Raw genomic sequence first — 20,130 nt, forward strand, 5'->3', positions numbered from 1 at the left:
TACTTCTGAGAAAACTCTACATCTGGTCTTCGGCTTTCACAAGGCGCCGATGTCGTCTATAGCGCATAGACAAAAGAATGCGTCGACGACAGACGATAAGCGGCACACGTGCGACGTTTTTTTCGGCGTTCCTTTAGTCATAGGGTAACACTGCTAGCGTGCGGATCTGGACCAGCTTACATATATATTCCTACTTGTATTTACACTTCTATATTAAATTATATTTTCTACCTTACAATCTATCCACACGTTTCTTTGTTCACACATCTAATAACCACAACAGGTTATGGGCCCAGGGCTGTAGATTGTAAGGTAGCAACGCGAAGTGAATAAAGTGTTAAAGTATTGTGCTTGGTAAAGTAAGAGATAGTACTAAAATGGAATCAGCAAGTGCGAAAATCGAGATGTTACGTGGCGAAGAAAACTGGCTCCAGTGGCGTTTTATTATGCGTACACTTTTGGAGGAAAATGACGACCTGATCAACGTGTGTGAAGGGAATCTGTGTTATCCAGGTAACAGTGCGGAAAAGGGAATCGCCCGTGAAAGATTTTCGAAGGCAGATCGATTAGCGAGGAAATTAATTGTGACCTCGGTAGGAAGGAAACCGTTGGATCTTCTTTTATGCTGCACAACAGCACATGAAATGTGGAAAAAATTAAATTCTGTATATGATATGAAATCAAATGAAAATTTAAATATGGTCCAGAAGCAGTTCTTCAATTTTAAATGGGAAGAATCTGAAAATGTGTCCCACAATTTGTCGAAGTTGGAACTGATCGCGGCAAACCATGATCTTTGGATAATCGACTCAGGAGCTACAGATCACATGACAGGACGACAAGAATGGTTCAGTGTCCTCGAAAAATTCGACAACACGGTGAAGATAGAGATCGGCGATGGTACGTTCATGGATGCATGCGGCAAAGGAAAAATCGAAGTAGAGACTTTTGTGGACGGAAAATGGGTAGCATGTACAATGAACGATGTATTATACGTACCAGGTATGAAAAGAAATTTGTTTTCCATAAGATCTGTCGCAAGGAGGGGTATAGACTTCTGTATTTCAAAGGAAGGGCAAAATTGTATATTTTTACAAAACCGGAAAGTAATAGCAAGAGGTTCGGTTATCGGAAATTTATATAAGGTCGATATGCGAGTTATCATACCGTCAGTTTGCAATCTTAGCAATAGAGCGGAGTCAAACGCGGATACGTTGCAATTATGGCACGAACGACTATGTCATCAAAACATCAGACACGTTAAGGAATTTTTAAGGAATTCAAATATAAAAGTGGTAGAGAATAGTAGCTTTTTCTGTGAAGGTTGCGCATACGGGAAACATCATAGATCGAGTTTTCACGAGAAAATCAAGCGTGCGACTAAACCTCGCGAGATTATTTATACGGATGTATGTGGACCTATGGAAGTCGAGTCATTAGGAAAGAAATTATACTTTCTTATATTTAAAGACGATTTTTCGAAATTCACGAAGATTTACTTCTTACGACGTAAGTCAGAAGTAATCGAAAAGCTAAAAATTTTTTGTTTAGAAGTCGAAAACCAATTCAACAGTAAGATCAAAGAAATTCATAGTGATGGAGGGAAAGAATTCAAAAATAAAGAGGTTAAAGAATTTTTAAGAAACCAGGGAATTAGGCACACGGTTAACGTCCCATACACTCCTGAACAGAATGGCGTCGCAGAAAGAGGAAATAGGACAATAGTAGAGGCAGGCCGGTCAATGCTACATTCGAAACCAAATCTACCGCTGTTTTTATGGGCCGAAGCCATGAACACAGCAGTGCATGTCATAAATAAGACAGGGCCAACAGGACAGGACAATAAAACACCATATGAATTGTGGTACGGGAAATCGCCAGATGTAGAAAAGTTTAGAGTTTTCGGTACTGAGTGCTTTGCACACATACCTGAAGAAAAGAGAAGTAAACTTGACAAAAAGGCTAACAAAGGATATTTGGTAGGCTATCTAGATGACGGACGAGGGTATCGAGTATACGTGCCGACCGTAAGAAATGTAATATTAAGCCGTGATGTAATATTTATGCCCGAACTAGAAACTGCAAAATTCGTTAATATAAGTTTACCGAAAATTGTCGAGCGCGAAGATGTGTGTACGCAGAGCGATGGAACATGTACGTATGAAAGCGCAGAGAGTGAACATGAAAAACAACTTCATGTAACCAACGAGAATGTGAGACAATTGAGAGATAGAGATAAGATCAAACGAACCGATTTTTATGGTAGTCCAACAATGTATGTAGCGGAAAAACTACCGGTAGATTTTAACGAAGCGGTGAGATCCGAAAAGAAAGAATTATGGAAAGCGGCTATGCATGATGAAATGAAATCGCACCAGGAAAATAAGACGTGGATCCTTGTAGAAAAACCAAAAGATCAAAAGACACTTAGTAATAGGTGGGTTTTAACGGTAAAGCAAAATCCGGACAATTCGGAACGATACAAAGCGCGACTTGTGATTAAAGGGTGTTCACAGAAAGAAGGCATAGATTATAAGGAAACCTATAGTCCCGTTGCTCGGTTTGACACAATTAGATTAATGCTCAGTATTGCTGCCAAAAATAATTTATACCTTGGACAGTTTGACATTAAAACCGCATTTTTATATGGAAGTCTGAAAGAAGACATCTATATGAAACAACCTAAAGGTTTTGATGATGGTACAAATCGCGTTTGTAAATTGCTAAAAGGCCTATATGGCTTAAAGCAGTCTCCAAGATGTTGGACGGAACGTTTCACAAAATTTATTTCAGGTTTAAAATTTTATCAGAGTAACGCAGATCCTTGCTTTTATATTTATACAGAAGATGACAAATTAATGTTGATGACCATATACGTAGACGATGGACTGGTAGCAGCTTCAGACGAATCTCTAATCGATAAATTTTTCAACAATTTAAATAAGGAATTCAAAATTACGAGTTCGAAAGTAGTAAAGAGGTTTCTTGGACTTGAAATTGATAGACTAGAAGATGGTTCAATATTCATTCATCAGAGCAGGTACATCGAAAGCATATTAGAAAAATTTAATATGAATGAGGCAAACAGTGTTTCTACACCTATCGAGACTAATTGGAATGAAAGTAACATAGGCGATAATGATTGTAACGCACCATACAGAGAAGCTGTAGGAAACTTAATGTTTTTACAAACCGTAAGTAGGCCAGATATTAGCTTTGCAATAAATATAGCGTCGAGACATTTAGAAAATTCAAATAAGCATCAGTGGCAATTAGTCAAACGAATTTTACGCTACATAAAAGGGACCGTAGACATGGGACTCTTATATACAAAAGCAGGCAGTCTCGAAACCTTCAGCGATGCTGACTATGCAGGCGACAAAGAAACAAGAAAGTCAACATCAGGTGTTGTATGTAAGTATGCGAATGCAGCCATTTCATGGCAATGTAAGCGACAACAATGTATAGCTTTATCTACGACCGAAGCTGAGTATGTCAGTGCAGCCTCAGGAGCGAAAGAAATTATGTGGTTGAAAAAAATATTTCCTGAATGTAAAATAGACATCCTTAAGTATATGCTATATGTAGACAATACTAGTGCTGTGAAGTTAATTAAAAATCCAGAATTCCATCAAAGAAGTAAGCATATTGATGTAAGATATCATTTCTTGCGAGATTTATACAATAGAGGCGAAATTGATGTAACGTATGTAACAAGCGAAGACCAACTGGCAGATATATGTACAAAGGCGTTGCCAAAACCAAGATTTGAATATTTGAGACAGAAATTAGGCCTGAAAAATAAAAGGGATATTAAGAGGTAATTGTTTGTAGAAATGTAGAGTTTTTAGGGAGGGTATCGAAGTGGTTATTACTTGTAAAAGAAAAAGAAAAACTCTACATGATCTACTAAGTCTTCTCGTAGTATTTTTAGTAATAAATTAATTTGAATGGTAAAGAGAAAGGCATTGTCGAAATTAAGCTTCAAATATTCACAAAGAGATAATTGTATGTGAGGATGTAGAGTTTTAGGGAGGGTGTTGAAGTGATCGATACTTCTGAGAAAACTCTACATCTGGTCTTCAGCTTTCACAAGGCGCCGATGTCGTCTATAGCGCATAGACAAAAGAATGCGTCGACGACAGACGATAAGCGGCACACGTGCGACGTTTTTTTCGGCGTTCCTTTAGTCATAGGGTAACACTGCTAGTGTAACATCAACTACACCTCGATCTACATCAAAGACCGGGCCGCGCTTCGGAACCGCTGATGATAGAAATAAAGATGCGGCCGCACTCGGCGACAGTGTATGTCGGCGAGGCGAAGTGCTCAATGAACCCTCAATATCCCAACGGTCCTTTTGCCGAATATTCGAGAACGGCTAACAAACGCGTGGATAGTGGGGATATTGAGGGATGACAAAGAAAGAAACAAATCAGTTTTTAAAGGCGGAATTGTAAGAGCTTCAGTCTTAAAAAGTCGCTCCTAGAGTTCGGAAGTCAAGTGTAAATCAAGTGTGAAGAAATAAATTCTGTCTTTTTTTTATGTTTTTTTATTATTTTTTGTGTTTTTTTATTATTTTACGTGACACTAGCGTGCGGATCTGGACCAGCTTACATATATATTCCTACTTGTATTTACACTTCTATATTAAATTATATTTTCTACCTTACAATCTATCCACACGTTTCTTTGTTCACACATCTAATAACCTCAACAAGAACAATAATAAAAAATCTTCTTAAAAATATCTTCCTTTTATAGTTACTTTTTCCGTTCAAAATACTTTTTTAAAACAGTAAAATACTTTAAATACTTTTCATACAATCTTGCTGTATAGTATCTACTGTGTAATTTCTTTAATTGTATTGGCACGAAGTCAACTCTCCAATCGTTTTAATGAAAAGCCGATCGATCGGTTTTCTTTTTCAATTAAAGTAAGTAGTTAGTACTTATCACTAACCTTTAAGCAAAATAAGGATGATTAAAGATTATACGTGGATTACGGAAACTTTTAATTTACAGCTGGCAGAATAAATGACGTAAATTTTAGTTGGATAATGAATAAATAAAGTGGTATTGCAAAGGCATTAAATGTATGAAAATTTATTATTTTAATTAACAACATACAAAACGTTTTGCATATGAAAGCTATTTTTATGTGAAGCTCGTACATATTTTATAAGTTTTATATCTTAAATTTAAATACTTGAAAGTAGAATTTGCCATTTTAATTTAATTTAATTACTTATCTTGTATTATTTTCGCAATAATGCACATCTGCAATAGCTTTTAAAAAATACTTCATGAATACGATATGTTTGATTAATCTTTTATTAATTATTAAATGTAAGTTATTACTTACCGCAAGAAAAACATTAGTAAAATGTTCTGTGATCTACAACCTGGAATGTTCACTGATCCAAAAGCTCAAAAACACTAGATACCTCGGTATCAGCATCGGAACGCTTCTAACCTCGTTTCAAAGCTGCGTTAAGTAGCATTCCGCAAGCTTAGCAAAACCTCGCTTCTATTGCTGGCCACCGCTTCGAAACATATATTAAAGACTGACATAAAACTATCGCGTGACCGCCGGGAGAAGTTCGTTCATTCACGAACCATCGAACATCGTGTAATTCATACTCATCAAACATAGTAGAGTATACATATAACTTGTATATTGTTTGTTAAGTACCAAATTTGTTAAGAATATACGTTTAATCTCTTACGACAGAGTTTGACGCGAATTACGCGTAAACGATACAGCACTGAAATGTGTGACGGATAATGCTGTTTCCTGCGCAAGCACACTGAAATAAAGTTTTTGATAATTAAATTATAATTGTTCTTAAATATATGATGCATATACTTAAACTTTAATAATTTACTTTAATAATTAATAATAGAATTGAGGTATATTTTAAAGCACAATACGACACGTACACCTACGTCACAATTTTCACACTCATAGTGCGATAGTATTTTTCAAATTGCTCTTTATTTTCTATTTTGAAGCGACATTTTGAGGCTGAAGATTCTAAAAAATTATAAGAATACGGATCAGCATGTTAAAAAGAGCATGTAACAATAATATATTAATGAAAAGCAACAATTGATACCTGAAACTGGAATATCAAAACAGAGTCTATATATTCTGTCTGCATATTGTTAACACAGTTATAAAATGTTGTTACAGAAAAAGTCTGAAACAAGACAAATGAAAAAAAATCATTTAGTTCAAACGGTGAGCGAATGAGTCGGTAGAGTCAGCCACTATAGTGGCGCGTCGTACCTAAGAGGTTAAGAACTGAGATCGGAAATTCTCAACCATTGTTTTCGTTACTCTTAACCCATTTGCATCATGGCCCTACTTAAGAGGACTGGTCCCTATCACCGCGCGCAATCGGTCGTAGGTGCAGTAAATGACATCCGAATTCTTCATGGAGTTCATCGAAAATTTACTGTTCAAAACGATTGGTAGATAATGTCACTTCGATAATGTCAAACATCACATCTTACGTTCTTTACAACAGAGGAAAAAAGTAAAAATTATTTATTTAAAAAAAAATTATTTAGATTAAAATGGAAATAAAAAGAGCAGTCGCAGCACGCGTAATAATCCGCGTTTGGATGCAAATGGGTTAAGATAAGGGATCTTCACATCTTCCGCTATTTCTGTTAATAAGCAATAACATAACAGTACACTTGATAATAACACTGGTCTACAAAATTTTACTTCCTTTTATCACGTAAAATTTAATATGTGTTTCGAGTAGCATGTTGTATGCTGAACTCATATATGGAATCTGTCTGTTTCTATCACGCCTGATTTTTGTGTGCCATACAGGATCATTATTTAGTAACTCGTATAATTCTACACATTTGAAAATCGTGGAACATTGCGTAAAATGTCGGAATTGCTGATTTCCTGAAATATGTTGCTCGAAAGACATCCCATTTGAGTATCCAGCTACAATCAACGAGCATAACAGCATTCCACTTAGTGTGGTATTGTTTCTTCATATATGAAATGTTCTGATGAAATCGCTCAACATGTTTGTCAGTTACAACACCAAGATTTTCCGGGAAAAACCCAGACAAGAGTCCGGGAAATGGATTTTTAAGGACATGTGAACACGGAATGCCCTCTTGGGTTTTACACTCTCATATTATACGCGTGCAGACATCTCTCGAACGGTCGCAAGATCAGCCCTGGGCAATTAAATAAAATTATTATTTGGATTATTAGGATTTCATTCTTCTGAATATATTAAGCACAAATTAGATTCACCCTATATATTTATACTACTGTTGACAAGTAATACAAAGCATTATTACATAGAAGATATGAGTGATTGAACAAATCTGATTGCATCATCGAAAAATACGTATGAATCAATGTAAATGTTCCGTGTGACAAAAATCGTGTAATCACATTCGATGTGCTTTATTTTACAGAAATACATTATAATATTGCATTTTTTTAAAACTAATCTTAATTTTACTTTTAGATTATAGAAATGATGAAACTGCAATTACTGATTTTTTAAATTTACAATATAAAATGAATGATATATGAAAGGAGCTATTTCTGTGCACTTGTATAATATTTAACACAATTTAAAAAGTCTCAATTATTACAATATTTAATTTCGCTCTTTAATTTTTAAGCCGCAACATATGCATGTGCTAGTAAATATTTCTTAAGTAGATACCTTCCTATTATGTGCACATGTACTTTCCTGCTGTCTTAAGCCTCGGCTACACTGATAGACATTGTCTGCAGATATTGTCCGCCAATAGTCGCCAGAAGATGTTCTAGGAGACTGTCTGCAAGTAATGTCGTTTGTCCAGCAGGAGTAGGCTGAGTACCAGGCGTGTTATTGAGTTAGGGATGTGCTGGAGATGAAATTTATGAATGTTGAAATTCAGGAATCTTTGTAGGGTACATACCTTAAACTTTTTAAATCCTGATTTTTAAAGAATAAATACATACATTCGTTTGCGGACTCACATATCATATAAATAATTAACATTGTAATGACGAAAATAATCTTTTACCATGAAATACTAGCCCAGGATTTAATGGCTTTTATTTATGTTTTTCAACCATCTCAAAGGTAACAGTTTTTCGACATAAATACATAGGTTCGTAACTTTTTACAGGGAATGTCATGACTGATTAATGTATTAAAAAATAATTCTATTAAAAAGAAACGAAGTTGATCTTTGTATTTTGCAGTGATTTCGACGAACGACATGCATTTTCAAACTTTTTACTTTCGCTTTTCCTTGTCTCGATAACAAATACTGTATCATAGATCTCACCACCGTACAACGAAATTTTTGCTTTCCAAACGGGATAAAAAGCACATTCCATTTACATTCCACCCGCAGACGTTGTCTCGTGTTTTCCATTGGAATGAAAAACTAAATAAGTGTGTTCACGGACTTTTCTTCGAATGACGTATGTCTGTCGACTTTTGTCTTTCAGTGTGGACTTAGCTTTACTCAGCACTTGTTATCACATGTAACGTCATTGAGTCGACGCAAGAAAGAAAATTGCACGACTGGTCCCGTTTCCCTGCTTCCACTTGCACGAAGAACGACACTTTAGCGCGCGTTCGCGAAACTGCGCGTCGTAAAAACATAGTCCGTCTCGCCGTGGCGAATCTCTCGAGCGCGAACGGCGGCGGAATTGTGTACGCGAGCGTGAGCGTGGTCGACGCTGTTTGTCGCTTGCCATGCGTCTATTCGCATCTCCAAACGGTTAAACTGTTCGCTCAAGCTGTTGATGGCGGCGGCCACCGGGTCGCTCGTTGCCGAGTTTTGTACCGGCGACTTGATAACGGCAGTCATTCTGTTTGCGCGCTGTCTATTCTGCGAAAACGCCTCCTGTATCCTGTTCGCGACCCGCGTTAACTTTTTTACGTTCGTGTCATCCACCACGGACAGGATTTCCCTGAGGCGATCCGGCAGACGATTCCTCCACAGGATGAGGATGAACTGCTCGGACGCGAATGGACTGGCGAGTATTTTTAGATCATGGTAGAATTGGGACGGCTTCCGGTCGCCCATCTCTGCACTCGATCGCTGTCTGATTCTTCCAGGATGTGAATTAGCTCGGCCTTCAGTTTTTCGTATTGACCCGTGGCCAGAGGGTTCATCACTATGTCCTCAATTCGCTCCAGATACTGAGGCTCGAGGCACGATATGAGAGCCGTGGATTTTTCTTCATCGTCGGTGATGTCAGCGATCGCGAATTGTCTCTCCAGTATGGAGAACCACAGCCTGATCTTCATGGGCATTAAGGGCGGTACGCAAAGCGCTTGATTGGCCGTACTTCGTTTGCTATCGGTTGCCATTTCGTTTCAGATCACGTCGGGGTCACCAATGTGGCGGATAATGAGAGGATCGATGTTACTAAACAATGAAAAAGATTGCTGCTGCAACCGTCAAGTATATTTAGAATAAATAATATAAATATAAACGTAATAAATACCGTCGATAGACATTTGTACAACGTATTCGCATAGATAAAGTAAGAACGCTCGATAACTCGTAAGACTCTGTTAATCGCAGATAATAGCGCGGATAAATAACATGTTGTTTATCGTAACAACATAAGTTTTTATTTCTTCAGATATTGTAGATTACCTTTGAAGTATGATACAAAAATAAACTTTTTAGATGCCAGTTTCTCATGGAAAAGATGAAAAATGCTAGACAAAAATTCATTATCAATGATGAAAAAATTTGAGTATTTTTAGATTCTTGATTAACGAATTGGGAATGAAAAATTTGTGATCACTTATAATTGCAATGTTTTTTATATTTGGGGAATTATTAATAAATTATAAAATTTAAATTATTTTCTAAGAAAGTAATTAAATCGTTTAATCGTAGAATGTTATTTTGGATCCACTTGAAATTTGAAACACTCACTAAGAAAAAGATGGTGCGTTAATTTTAGAATATTAATATCGTTTTTTTAATATCGTTGCCAGAGGAGCAAACTAAAATTTTCATTTAGGATATTATTTAAATCTTGTTTAACTAACCTGAATTTTTAAGTAATTGGAAAAATGTTAATGTCATTCTAAAATCACTAACCACGATGAAATCTTTGCCAATTAAGAGTTGAAGTGTTTTCCTGTTCCCATGATTGGTCATAGTTAATGCTTTTTTATTTTGCCCTTTGTTTCTCGGTCTGGTTTGTTAAGAAGATCAAACTCATCTCCAATAGAACCTGCGAAAGTAGCAGAACTTTTTGGTTTAGAGAAAGTTGACTAAAGTTGTTCTAATTCTGTAATACAAGATCAAAATTTATCTCAAATCTACGATACGTTAAAACAAGCTCAGAGATATAAATATGCAAGATCCGGTTGAATAACATATACAAGCGGGTATGACGTAATTTCTTATGAAAAAATAAGAAGAAGATATACAATAAAATTGTCTCATACAACGCTTCGATTTCGAGAAAATCGAGTTCAAAAATTTGTTAAGTAGGTATATTTGAATATATCTAATTCCAGACTAGATAGAAGTAAATAGAAGTAAATAATCAACAGGAAATTATATTATATACGAAAATAAATCGAAAATGTCGAATAAAATTTGTTCACAAGCTTTGTTACCAAGAAAATCATGTTTAAAAATTTATCACATACGTGTACTAGTTTTATTCTTAATAAAAACATGTTCAAATTTTGTTCACGGCCAATCTTCTTTAAATGAAGCCTTAAACGGACAAATTTTATTCCACATTTTTTACTTATTTTTGCATGTAAACTAACCTTTTGCTGATTGTTTATTCACCTTCAGTCAATAATTAGTCAGGTTCAAGTATACTTGACAAGTTTTCAGACTCGATTGTTTTGATAACTAAGCGTCGAACAGAAAAATATATTCCATAGGATGCCTTGAAATGTTTGGCACAAACTTTGGGAGTAGGTAATACTCATCAAAACAAGCAAAAAGATCTGAATAAACGTGGGTCGAAAAACCATTACTTTCGAAGTTACGTTCTTATTTTACCAAAGCGTTGCTGGTGTCACATAGGAGACACAAAAAATCACGAAATTGACAGATCACCGGCGATTTCCTCGCATCGCAGTTTAAACGTTTTACAAATAAAGTAAAAAATTGAACTTGATATGTTTTTTTTATTTAGTAGACAATCAATTCTCATAGAAAATTTTAAGTAAATTATTTTGGCGTGGTATTGTAACTTGGATTATAAGAGTTTACAGTATGTTTGATTCTAGTTGAATCTAATGCTTCGATCTAAAGGGTATTGTCTTTTTAGTCTGCGGATCGGATCCGTCGTGTCAAGTAATTGGGTAACTAGTAAAAGTAATTGGATACTGATGGTTGTTAATTCTTATATTGTATCTGTTTCTGAACTTGGATATTTCTTCTTTGACTGTGGCTATCTTAAGGTCGCGGTGTATCGTTTCGTTGGTAACTTACCAAGGTGCATCTATATAGGATCTTAGAGTTTTTGATTGAAATCGTTGGAGAATTTCTACGTTGGAGTTGCTCGCTGTTCCCCATAGTTATATCCCATAGGTCCAAACAGGTTTTAATATGGCTTTGCATAGCATTATTTTACTCTGCATGTTTAAGTTGTAGCGTCTGCCAATGAGCCAGTTGAATTTTTTTAGTTTTGTTTTCAGCTCTTTGAATTTATCTAAGATGTGCCGTTTCCATGTCATTCTTCTGTCTAGAATCATGCCCAGATATCTAACTGTATCTTTGTTTGAAATTGGAATATTATTTATGGTCACCTGTGGGCAGGATGCTTTAGATATAGTAGTAAAATTTATTGTACGAATCCAACAAAGTGACGGTTCAGAGTATTGTAAGAAAAGTGTTGCATCTCGAGGTTTGGTATGGATCGTGTTTCTAACCGTCTCTCGCGGTCCTTCAGCGTCATATACGAATCGTCTCATCTTCCCGACGGAACATACAATGTATCGACGAGCGCATGGTTGCCACCCGGCCGCGAGTTCCAGAAACGTCGATTTCGGTCCGTTCTTTATTTTCACAAAGAAGTCGGCATACGTGATCATCGGCGCGAGCGGTGGTGTGATCCGAGCGCGGTGGGGGTCGTCTCCCCGAGAGGACAAGAAATTTATCCTAGGGCAGTTAGTCTTTCTTCAGAAATCATACCGCATACATCTTAAACCCTAACGGATAAAATTGCAAATTCAACGAACATCGATACATATCAAACGGTCCACGTAATAATTATTGTAATCCAGTGTAAACAAATGTATATATATTATATAACTGTAGATTCCAGTTATATTCAAAACCAAACACCCCTATTATTCCAAAAGAAATAAGGGGATCGCCCTGCTCGTGGTGTCGATTCGTGCAATCGTAACGGAAATTTACGACTCCCGTTGACGCGCTTCCACGCGACGGCGTCTCCCCGCGACTGGACGAAAAAACAAACGTGTTCTCATCGAATACAATCAATTAAATCATGGGGACTTTCATTTCGGCAAATAGCAGGTTACGTTGCCTTAGGATTGACAGGGATCTACCTTCTTAACAAAATAGGGATATTCGATCTATCGAAGAAATGTTTACCGAAGAAATTATGTATCCACCTACTATGCTGTAAAACAAAAAATAACATTCAAAACATTGCGACAATCCCTACACCCCCAAATAATTATACAGAAGTACTACAGATATCAACAAAACTCAAAAGCATGATACCACGACGAAGAAGAACAAGTATATATCGAGCCAGCCAGAGTCTAATTCCACCGCTCCGTATTGCAGAAACACTGAGATTTTTAAGCACTAAAATCAATTTACGGAGGGGGTTATGTGACGCCAACCACATTACAATCCACATCAGAGACCAGACCGCGCTTCGGGACCGATGGGGCTTATGACGGAAATAAAGAAGTGGCGGCACTCGGCGACAATGCATGTCGCCGAAGCGTGATGGTGTCTAATGAATCATCAATATCCCAACGGCCATTTCGCCGAATGTTCGAGAAGAAGACGTGCGTGACAAAAATCGCGAACGCCAAACAAAAGCGTGGATAGTGGAGATATTCAGGGGTGAAAAAGAAAAGAATCGGATTCCACCGAAAGTCAAGTTGTAACAGCTTCAGTCTTGAAAGATCACGGCTGGAGTTCGGAAGTGAATTGTAATCAGTGTGAACAAAGCGCGTTAAGAACTACATTCATTTCTTCATTATTATTATTAATCTTCAATTTCCTTTTTTTTTTATTGTTATTATTATTTTACGTGACAATGCCATCTAATCGATGTTGTTATGACGATAAAAACAGCGGCACAAAACTTCGCCAATTGGATTCTATATTTTGCGCATGCTTATCATCAGGAGCTATAGTTAAATTCGTCAAAAATTAGTATGTACTAGTTTGACTGGCCGGCGTGAGACGGCCGAAAAATAGATACTGATCCCAACCTAATACCTATTTCTCGGTGTACATGATCATAGATGATTAAAAAAAAAAAAAAAAAACGCAGAATATGGAAAGAAAATAAAAAAATGCCAACACCACACGGAGTTCCCAAGCGGTCACCCATCTAAGTACTATCCGTGCCCAGCGTTGCTTAACTTTCGTGATCGGACGAGAACGAGTGCTCTCAACGCGGTATGAGCGTTGGCTGAAAGAAGTAGTTTTGCTAGTCGATATTGACGTGCAGAGAACTATTCAGTTGACCGTGAATCTCTGAACAGGACAGACGTCTCAGCCCAAAAGGGATACCAGGCGTAGATCCCGCCAGAGAGGGCGTCAATTCATACAGTCATTCAGTGATTGGAAAAAGAAACAAAAAAAAAAAAAAAAACAAATGCAAAATATGGAAAGAAAATAAAAAAATGCCAACACCACACGGAGTTCCCAAGCGGTCACCCATCTAAGTACTATCCGTGCCCAGCGTTGCTTAACTTTCGTGATCGGACGAGAACGAGTGCTCTCAACGCGGTATGAGCGTTGGCTGAAAGAAGTAGTTTTGCTAGTCGATATTGACGTGCAGAGAACTATTCAGTTGACCGTGAATCTCTGAACAGGACAGACGTCTCAGCCCAAAAGGGATACCAGGCGTAGATCCCGCCAGAGAGGGCGTCAATTCATACAGTCATTCAGTGATTGGAAAAAGAAACAAAAAAAAAAAAAAAACAAATGCAAAATATGGAAAGAAAATAAAAAAATGCCAACACCACACGGAGTTCCCAAGCGGTCACCCATCTAAGTACTATCCGTGCCCAGCGTTGCTTAACTTTCGTGATCGGACGAGAACGAGTGCTCTCAACGCGGTATGAGCGTTGGCTGAAAAAAAGTAGCTTTGCTAGTCGATATTAACGTGCAGAGAACTATTCAGTTGACCGTGAATCTCTGAACAGGACAGGCGTCTCAGCCCAAAAGGGATACCAGGCGCAGGTCCCGCCAGAGAGGGCGTCAATTTATACAGTCATTCAGTGATTGGAAAAAAAAAAACAAATGCAAAATATGGAAAGAAAATAAAAAAATGCCAACACCACACGGAGTTCCCAAGCGGTCACCCATCTAAGTACTATCCGTGCCCAGCGTTGCTTAACTTTCGTGATCGGACGAGAACGAGTGCTCTCAACGCGGTATGAGCGTTGGCTGAAAAAAAGTAGCTTTGCTAGTCGATATTAACGTGCAGAGAACTATTCAGTTGACCGTGAATCTCTGAACAGGACAGGCGTCTCAGCCCAAAAGGGATACCAGGCGCAGGTCCCGCCAGAGAGGGCGTCAATTTATACAGTCATTCAGTGATTGGAAAAAAAAAAACAAATGCAAAATATGGAAAGAAAATAAAAAAATGCCAACACCACACGGAGTTCCCAAGCGGTCACCCATCTAAGTACTATCCGTGCCCAGCGTTGCTTAACTTTCGTGATCGGACGAGAACGAGTGCTCTCAACGCGGTATGAGCGTTGGCTGAAAAAAAGTAGCTTTGCTAGTCGATATTAACGTGCAGAGAACTATTCAGTTGACCGTGAATCTCTGAACAGGACAGGCGTCTCAGCCCAAAAGGGATACCAGGCGCAGGTCCCGCCAGAGAGGGCGTCAATTTATACAGTCATTCAGTGATTGGAAAAAAAAAAACAAATGCAAAATATGGAAAGAAAATAAAAAAATGCCAACACCACACGGAGTTCCCAAGCGGTCACCCATCTAAGTACTATCCGTGCCCAGCGTTGCTTAACTTTCGTGATCGGACGAGAACGAGTGCTCTCAACGCGGTATGAGCGTTGGCTGAAAAAAGTAGTTTTGCTAGTCGATATTAATGTGCATAGAACTATTCAGTTGACCGTGAATCTCTGAACAGGACAGGCGTGTCAGCCCAAAAGGGATACTAGGCGTAGGTCCCGCCAGAGAGGGCGTCAATTCATACAGTCATTCAGTAATTGGAAAAAGAAACAAAAAAAAAAAAAAAAACAAATGCAAAATATGGAAAGAAAATAAAAAAATGCCAACACCACACGGAGTTCCCAAGCGGTCACCCATCTAAGTACTATCCGTGCCCAGCGTTGCTTAACTTTCGTGATCGGACGAGTACGAGTGCTCTCAACGCGGTATGAGCGTTGGCTAAAAAAAGTAGCTTTGCTAGTCGATATTAACGTGCAGAGAACTATTCAGTTGACCGTGAATCTCTGAACAGGACAGGCGTCTCAGCCCAAAAGGGATACCAGGCGCAGGTCCCGCCAGAGAGGGCGTCAATTCATACAGTCATTCAGTGATTGGAAAAAAAAACAGAAAAGAAAAAAAATAACAAATGCAAAATATGGAAAGAAAATAAAAAAATGCCAACACCACACGGAGTTCCCAAGCGGTCACCCATCTAAGTACTATCCGTGCCCAGCGTTGCTTAACTTTCGTGATCGGACGAGAACGAGTGCTCTCAACGCGGTATGAGCGTTGGCTGAAAGAAGTAGTTTTGCTAGTCGATATTGACGTGCAGAGAACTATTCAGTTGACCGTGAATCTCTGAACAGGACAGACGTCTCAGCCCAAAAGGGATACCAGGCGTAGATCCCGCCAGAGAGGGCGTCAATTCATACAGTCATTCAGTGATTGGAAAAAGAAACAAAAAAAAAAAAAAAACAAATGCAAAATATGGAAAGAAAATAAAAAAATGCCAACACCACACGGAGTTCCCAAGCGGTCACCCATCTAAGTACTATCCGTGCCCAGCGTTGCTTAACTTTCGTGATCGGACGAGAACGAGTGCTCTCAACGCGGTATGAGCGTTGGCTGAAAGAAGTAGTTTTGCTAGTCGATATTGACGTGCAGAGAACTATTCAGTTGACCGTGAATCTCTGAACAGGACAGACGTCTCAGCCCAAAAGGGATACCAGGCGTAGATCCCGCCAGAGAGGGCGTCAATTCATACAGTCATTCAGTGATTGGAAAAAGAAACAAAAAAAAAAAAAAAACAAATGCAAAATATGGAAAGAAAATAAAAAAATGCCAACACCACACGGAGTTCCCAAGCGGTCACCCATCTAAGTACTATCCGTGCCCAGCGTTGCTTAACTTTCGTGATCGGACGAGAACGAGTGCTCTCAACGCGGTATGAGCGTTGGCTGAAAAAAAGTAGCTTTGCTAGTCGATATTAACGTGCAGAGAACTATTCAGTTGACCGTGAATCTCTGAACAGGACAGGCGTCTCAGCCCAAAAGGGATACCAGGCGCAGGTCCCGCCAGAGAGGGCGTCAATTTATACAGTCATTCAGTGATTGGAAAAAAAAAAACAAATGCAAAATATGGAAAGAAAATAAAAAAATGCCAACACCACACGGAGTTCCCAAGCGGTCACCCATCTAAGTACTATCCGTGCCCAGCGTTGCTTAACTTTCGTGATCGGACGAGAACGAGTGCTCTCAACGCGGTATGAGCGTTGGCTGAAAAAAAGTAGCTTTGCTAGTCGATATTAACGTGCAGAGAACTATTCAGTTGACCGTGAATCTCTGAACAGGACAGGCGTCTCAGCCCAAAAGGGATACCAGGCGCAGGTCCCGCCAGAGAGGGCGTCAATTTATACAGTCATTCAGTGATTGGAAAAAAAAAAACAAATGCAAAATATGGAAAGAAAATAAAAAAATGCCAACACCACACGGAGTTCCCAAGCGGTCACCCATCTAAGTACTATCCGTGCCCAGCGTTGCTTAACTTTCGTGATCGGACGAGAACGAGTGCTCTCAACGCGGTATGAGCGTTGGCTGAAAAAAGTAGTTTTGCTAGTCGATATTAATGTGCATAGAACTATTCAGTTGACCGTGAATCTCTGAACAGGACAGGCGTGTCAGCCCAAAAGGGATACTAGGCGTAGGTCCCGCCAGAGAGGGCGTCAATTCATACAGTCATTCAGTAATTGGAAAAAGAAACAAAAAAAAAAAAAAAAACAAATGCAAAATATGGAAAGAAAATAAAAAAATGCCAACACCACACGGAGTTCCCAAGCGGTCACCCATCTAAGTACTATCCGTGCCCAGCGTTGCTTAACTTTCGTGATCGGACGAGTACGAGTGCTCTCAACGCGGTATGAGCGTTGGCTAAAAAAAGTAGCTTTGCTAGTCGATATTAACGTGCAGAGAACTATTCAGTTGACCGTGAATCTCTGAACAGGACAGGCGTCTCAGCCCAAAAGGGATACCAGGCGCAGGTCCCGCCAGAGAGGGCGTCAATTCATACAGTCATTCAGTGATTGGAAAAAAAAACAGAAAAGAAAAAAAATAACAAATGCAAAATATGGAAAGAAAATAAAAAAATGCCAACACCACACGGAGTTCCCAAGCGGTCACCCATCTAAGTACTATCCGTGCCCAGCGTTGCTTAACTTTCGTGATCGGACGAGAACGAGTGCTCTCAACGCGGTATGAGCGTTGGCTGAAAAAAGTAGTTTTGCTAGTCGATATTAATGTGCATAGAACTATTCAGTTGACCGTGAATCTCTGAACAGGACAGGCGTGTCAGCCCAAAAGGGATACTAGGCGTAGGTCCCGCCAGAGAGGGCGTCAATTCATACAGTCATTCAGTAATTGGAAAAAGAAACAAAAAAAAAAAAAAAAACAAATGCAAAATATGGAAAGAAAATAAAAAAATGCCAACACCACACGGAGTTCCCAAGCGGTCACCCATCTAAGTACTATCCGTGCCCAGCGTTGCTTAACTTTCGTGATCGGACGAGTACGAGTGCTCTCAACGCGGTATGAGCGTTGGCTAAAAAAAGTAGCTTTGCTAGTCGATATTAATGTGCATAGAACTATTCAGTTGACCGTGAATCTCTGAACAGGACAGGCGTGTCAGCCCAAAAGGGATACTAGGCGTAGGTCCCGCCAGAGAGGGCGTCAATTCATACAGTCATTCAGTAATTGGAAAAAGAAACAAAAAAAAAAAAAAAAAAACAAATGCAAAATATGGAAAGAAAATAAAAAAATGCCAACACCACACGGAGTTCCCAAGCGGTCACCCATCTAAGTACTATCCGTGCCCAGCGTTGCTTAACTTTCGTGATCGGACGAGAACGAGTGCTCTCAACGCGGTATGAGCGTTGGCTGAAAGAAGTAGTTTTGCTAGTCGATATTGACGTGCAGAGAACTATTCAGTTGACCGTGAATCTCTGAACAGGACAGACGTCTCAGCCCAAAAGGGATACCAGGCGTAGATCCCGCCAGAGAGGGCGTCAATTCATACAGTCATTCAGTGATTGGAAAAAGAAACAAAAAAAAAAAAAAAAACAAATGCAAAATATGGAAAGAAAATAAAACAATGCCAACACCACACGGAGTTCCCAAGCGGTCACCCATCTAAGTACTATCCGTGCCCAGCGTTGCTTAACTTTCGTGATCGGACGAGAACGAGTGCTCTCAACGCGGTATGAGCGTTGGCTGAAAAAAGTAGCTTTGCTAGTCGATATTAACGTGCAGAGAACTATTCAGTTGACCGTGAATCTCTGAACAGGACAGGCGTCTCAGCCCAAAAGGGATACCAGGCGCAGGTCCCGCCAGAGAGGGCGTCAATTTATACAGTCATTCAGTGATTGGAAAAAAAAAAAACAAATGCAAAATATGGAAAGAAAATAAAAAAATGCCAACACCACACGGAGTTCCCAAGCGGTCACCCATCTAAGTACTATCCGTGCCCAGCGTTGCTTAACTTTCGTGATCGGACGAGAACGAGTGCTCTCAACGCGGTATGAGCGTTGGCTGAAAAAAGTAGTTTTGCTAGTCGATATTAACTTGCAGAAAACTATTTAGAAGAACATACGAATGTGTGTGGAGATGGACGTATTTGAATCCAGATGTGTAAAATTTTATCTATCTCCGTTTTCAAATACTAGGTTTTGTCAAAAACAAAACACGCTTCTAGTTCACAACTGATCTCTATTCAGAGAATTGTTTTCGTTATTTTTGTCACCTCTCAATATCCCCACTACGCACACGTTCGGTACACATCCCCTACCGTGGTCACGTACTCCTTCTTCCGAGTATTTGGCAGAAAGACCGTATGCATATGGTTGACTCATTAGGTCTGTCGGCACTTACGTTTCGATGCAGTCTTGCGTATGTATCGTCGGTCTCTCGTAAACAGTCTATCAACGGTGGTACTCTATGTATCGACGAAACCATTGGAAAGTTCTTTGCTGTTGAATACCGATACAACATTTCTAATCTCGTTTTACATGGGGAATCACTCCAGTTCGAATTTTATCACGATTTTCGATACACTCTGTATATTGTATATTATACAGGTTGTTTCATGATAAGCAGAAAATATTTAAGGAAACGAACCTAACTCCTAAAAAAAAAAAAAAAAAATAAAAAATGTTGATACCGATATATATGCTATTTGATCTCGTTTAGGAGGTTTAGCGGCTTCTACACCATATCATTACGTGTCTGATTACCTCCACACGAGATGCTCAAAATGACTTTTTTGTATCTCGATACATACATGGAGACATCCTGCTATGGATGTAATGACTCTTTCAATACTTTCTCATGTTTCTCGAACTTGTTAAAGCGCTTATTCAATTTTCTGACCAAGTATTCCTATAATCGGTAGGTGTCTTCTATACAAAAAATTTCAAGTAATTCT

At 38.8% G+C, this 20,130-nt stretch overlaps 2 protein-coding genes and 18 non-coding genes across 20 annotated transcripts in view; 1 reads left to right on the top strand and 19 right to left on the bottom strand.

The window, feature by feature from the left end:
* Nucleotides 1–20,130, bottom strand: part of LOC139991573 (uncharacterized) — a 331,311-nt gene that overhangs the window by 167,192 nt on the left and 143,989 nt on the right. The gene's annotated exons all lie outside the window — the stretch shown is intronic.
* Nucleotides 1–20,130, top strand: part of LOC139991572 (uncharacterized) — a 148,909-nt gene that overhangs the window by 73,180 nt on the left and 55,599 nt on the right. The window lies entirely within an intron of this gene.
* LOC139991805 (5S ribosomal RNA) lies at nt 13,549–13,667 on the bottom strand. Its single transcript, XR_011800927.1, has one exon. It is a non-coding gene; the product is annotated as a 5S ribosomal RNA (ribosomal RNA).
* LOC139991816 (5S ribosomal RNA) lies at nt 13,882–14,000 on the bottom strand. The gene has a single exon (XR_011800938.1). It is a non-coding gene; the product is annotated as a 5S ribosomal RNA (ribosomal RNA).
* Nucleotides 14,214–14,332, bottom strand: LOC139991828 (5S ribosomal RNA). The gene has a single exon (XR_011800949.1). It is a non-coding gene; the product is annotated as a 5S ribosomal RNA (ribosomal RNA).
* LOC139991783 (5S ribosomal RNA) lies at nt 14,532–14,650 on the bottom strand. The gene has a single exon (XR_011800906.1). It is a non-coding gene; the product is annotated as a 5S ribosomal RNA (ribosomal RNA).
* Nucleotides 14,850–14,968, bottom strand: LOC139991784 (5S ribosomal RNA). The gene has a single exon (XR_011800907.1). It is a non-coding gene; the product is annotated as a 5S ribosomal RNA (ribosomal RNA).
* LOC139991785 (5S ribosomal RNA) lies at nt 15,168–15,286 on the bottom strand. Its single transcript, XR_011800908.1, has one exon. It is a non-coding gene; the product is annotated as a 5S ribosomal RNA (ribosomal RNA).
* On the bottom strand, nt 15,501–15,619 carry LOC139991825 (5S ribosomal RNA). The gene has a single exon (XR_011800946.1). It is a non-coding gene; the product is annotated as a 5S ribosomal RNA (ribosomal RNA).
* LOC139991786 (5S ribosomal RNA) lies at nt 15,835–15,953 on the bottom strand. Its single transcript, XR_011800909.1, has one exon. It is a non-coding gene; the product is annotated as a 5S ribosomal RNA (ribosomal RNA).
* On the bottom strand, nt 16,167–16,285 carry LOC139991787 (5S ribosomal RNA). The gene has a single exon (XR_011800910.1). It is a non-coding gene; the product is annotated as a 5S ribosomal RNA (ribosomal RNA).
* LOC139991788 (5S ribosomal RNA) lies at nt 16,499–16,617 on the bottom strand. The gene has a single exon (XR_011800911.1). It is a non-coding gene; the product is annotated as a 5S ribosomal RNA (ribosomal RNA).
* LOC139991789 (5S ribosomal RNA) lies at nt 16,817–16,935 on the bottom strand. The gene has a single exon (XR_011800912.1). It is a non-coding gene; the product is annotated as a 5S ribosomal RNA (ribosomal RNA).
* LOC139991790 (5S ribosomal RNA) lies at nt 17,135–17,253 on the bottom strand. Its single transcript, XR_011800913.1, has one exon. It is a non-coding gene; the product is annotated as a 5S ribosomal RNA (ribosomal RNA).
* LOC139991826 (5S ribosomal RNA) lies at nt 17,468–17,586 on the bottom strand. Its single transcript, XR_011800947.1, has one exon. It is a non-coding gene; the product is annotated as a 5S ribosomal RNA (ribosomal RNA).
* Nucleotides 17,802–17,920, bottom strand: LOC139991791 (5S ribosomal RNA). Its single transcript, XR_011800914.1, has one exon. It is a non-coding gene; the product is annotated as a 5S ribosomal RNA (ribosomal RNA).
* Nucleotides 18,135–18,253, bottom strand: LOC139991827 (5S ribosomal RNA). Its single transcript, XR_011800948.1, has one exon. It is a non-coding gene; the product is annotated as a 5S ribosomal RNA (ribosomal RNA).
* Nucleotides 18,470–18,588, bottom strand: LOC139991792 (5S ribosomal RNA). The gene has a single exon (XR_011800915.1). It is a non-coding gene; the product is annotated as a 5S ribosomal RNA (ribosomal RNA).
* Nucleotides 18,803–18,921, bottom strand: LOC139991794 (5S ribosomal RNA). The gene has a single exon (XR_011800917.1). It is a non-coding gene; the product is annotated as a 5S ribosomal RNA (ribosomal RNA).
* Nucleotides 19,121–19,239, bottom strand: LOC139991795 (5S ribosomal RNA). The gene has a single exon (XR_011800918.1). It is a non-coding gene; the product is annotated as a 5S ribosomal RNA (ribosomal RNA).

The sequence above is a fragment of the Bombus fervidus genome, chromosome 10 (genome assembly GCF_041682495.2).
Source record: "Bombus fervidus isolate BK054 chromosome 10, iyBomFerv1, whole genome shotgun sequence".
In the NCBI taxonomy this organism is placed as follows: Eukaryota; Metazoa; Arthropoda; class Insecta; order Hymenoptera; family Apidae; genus Bombus; species Bombus fervidus.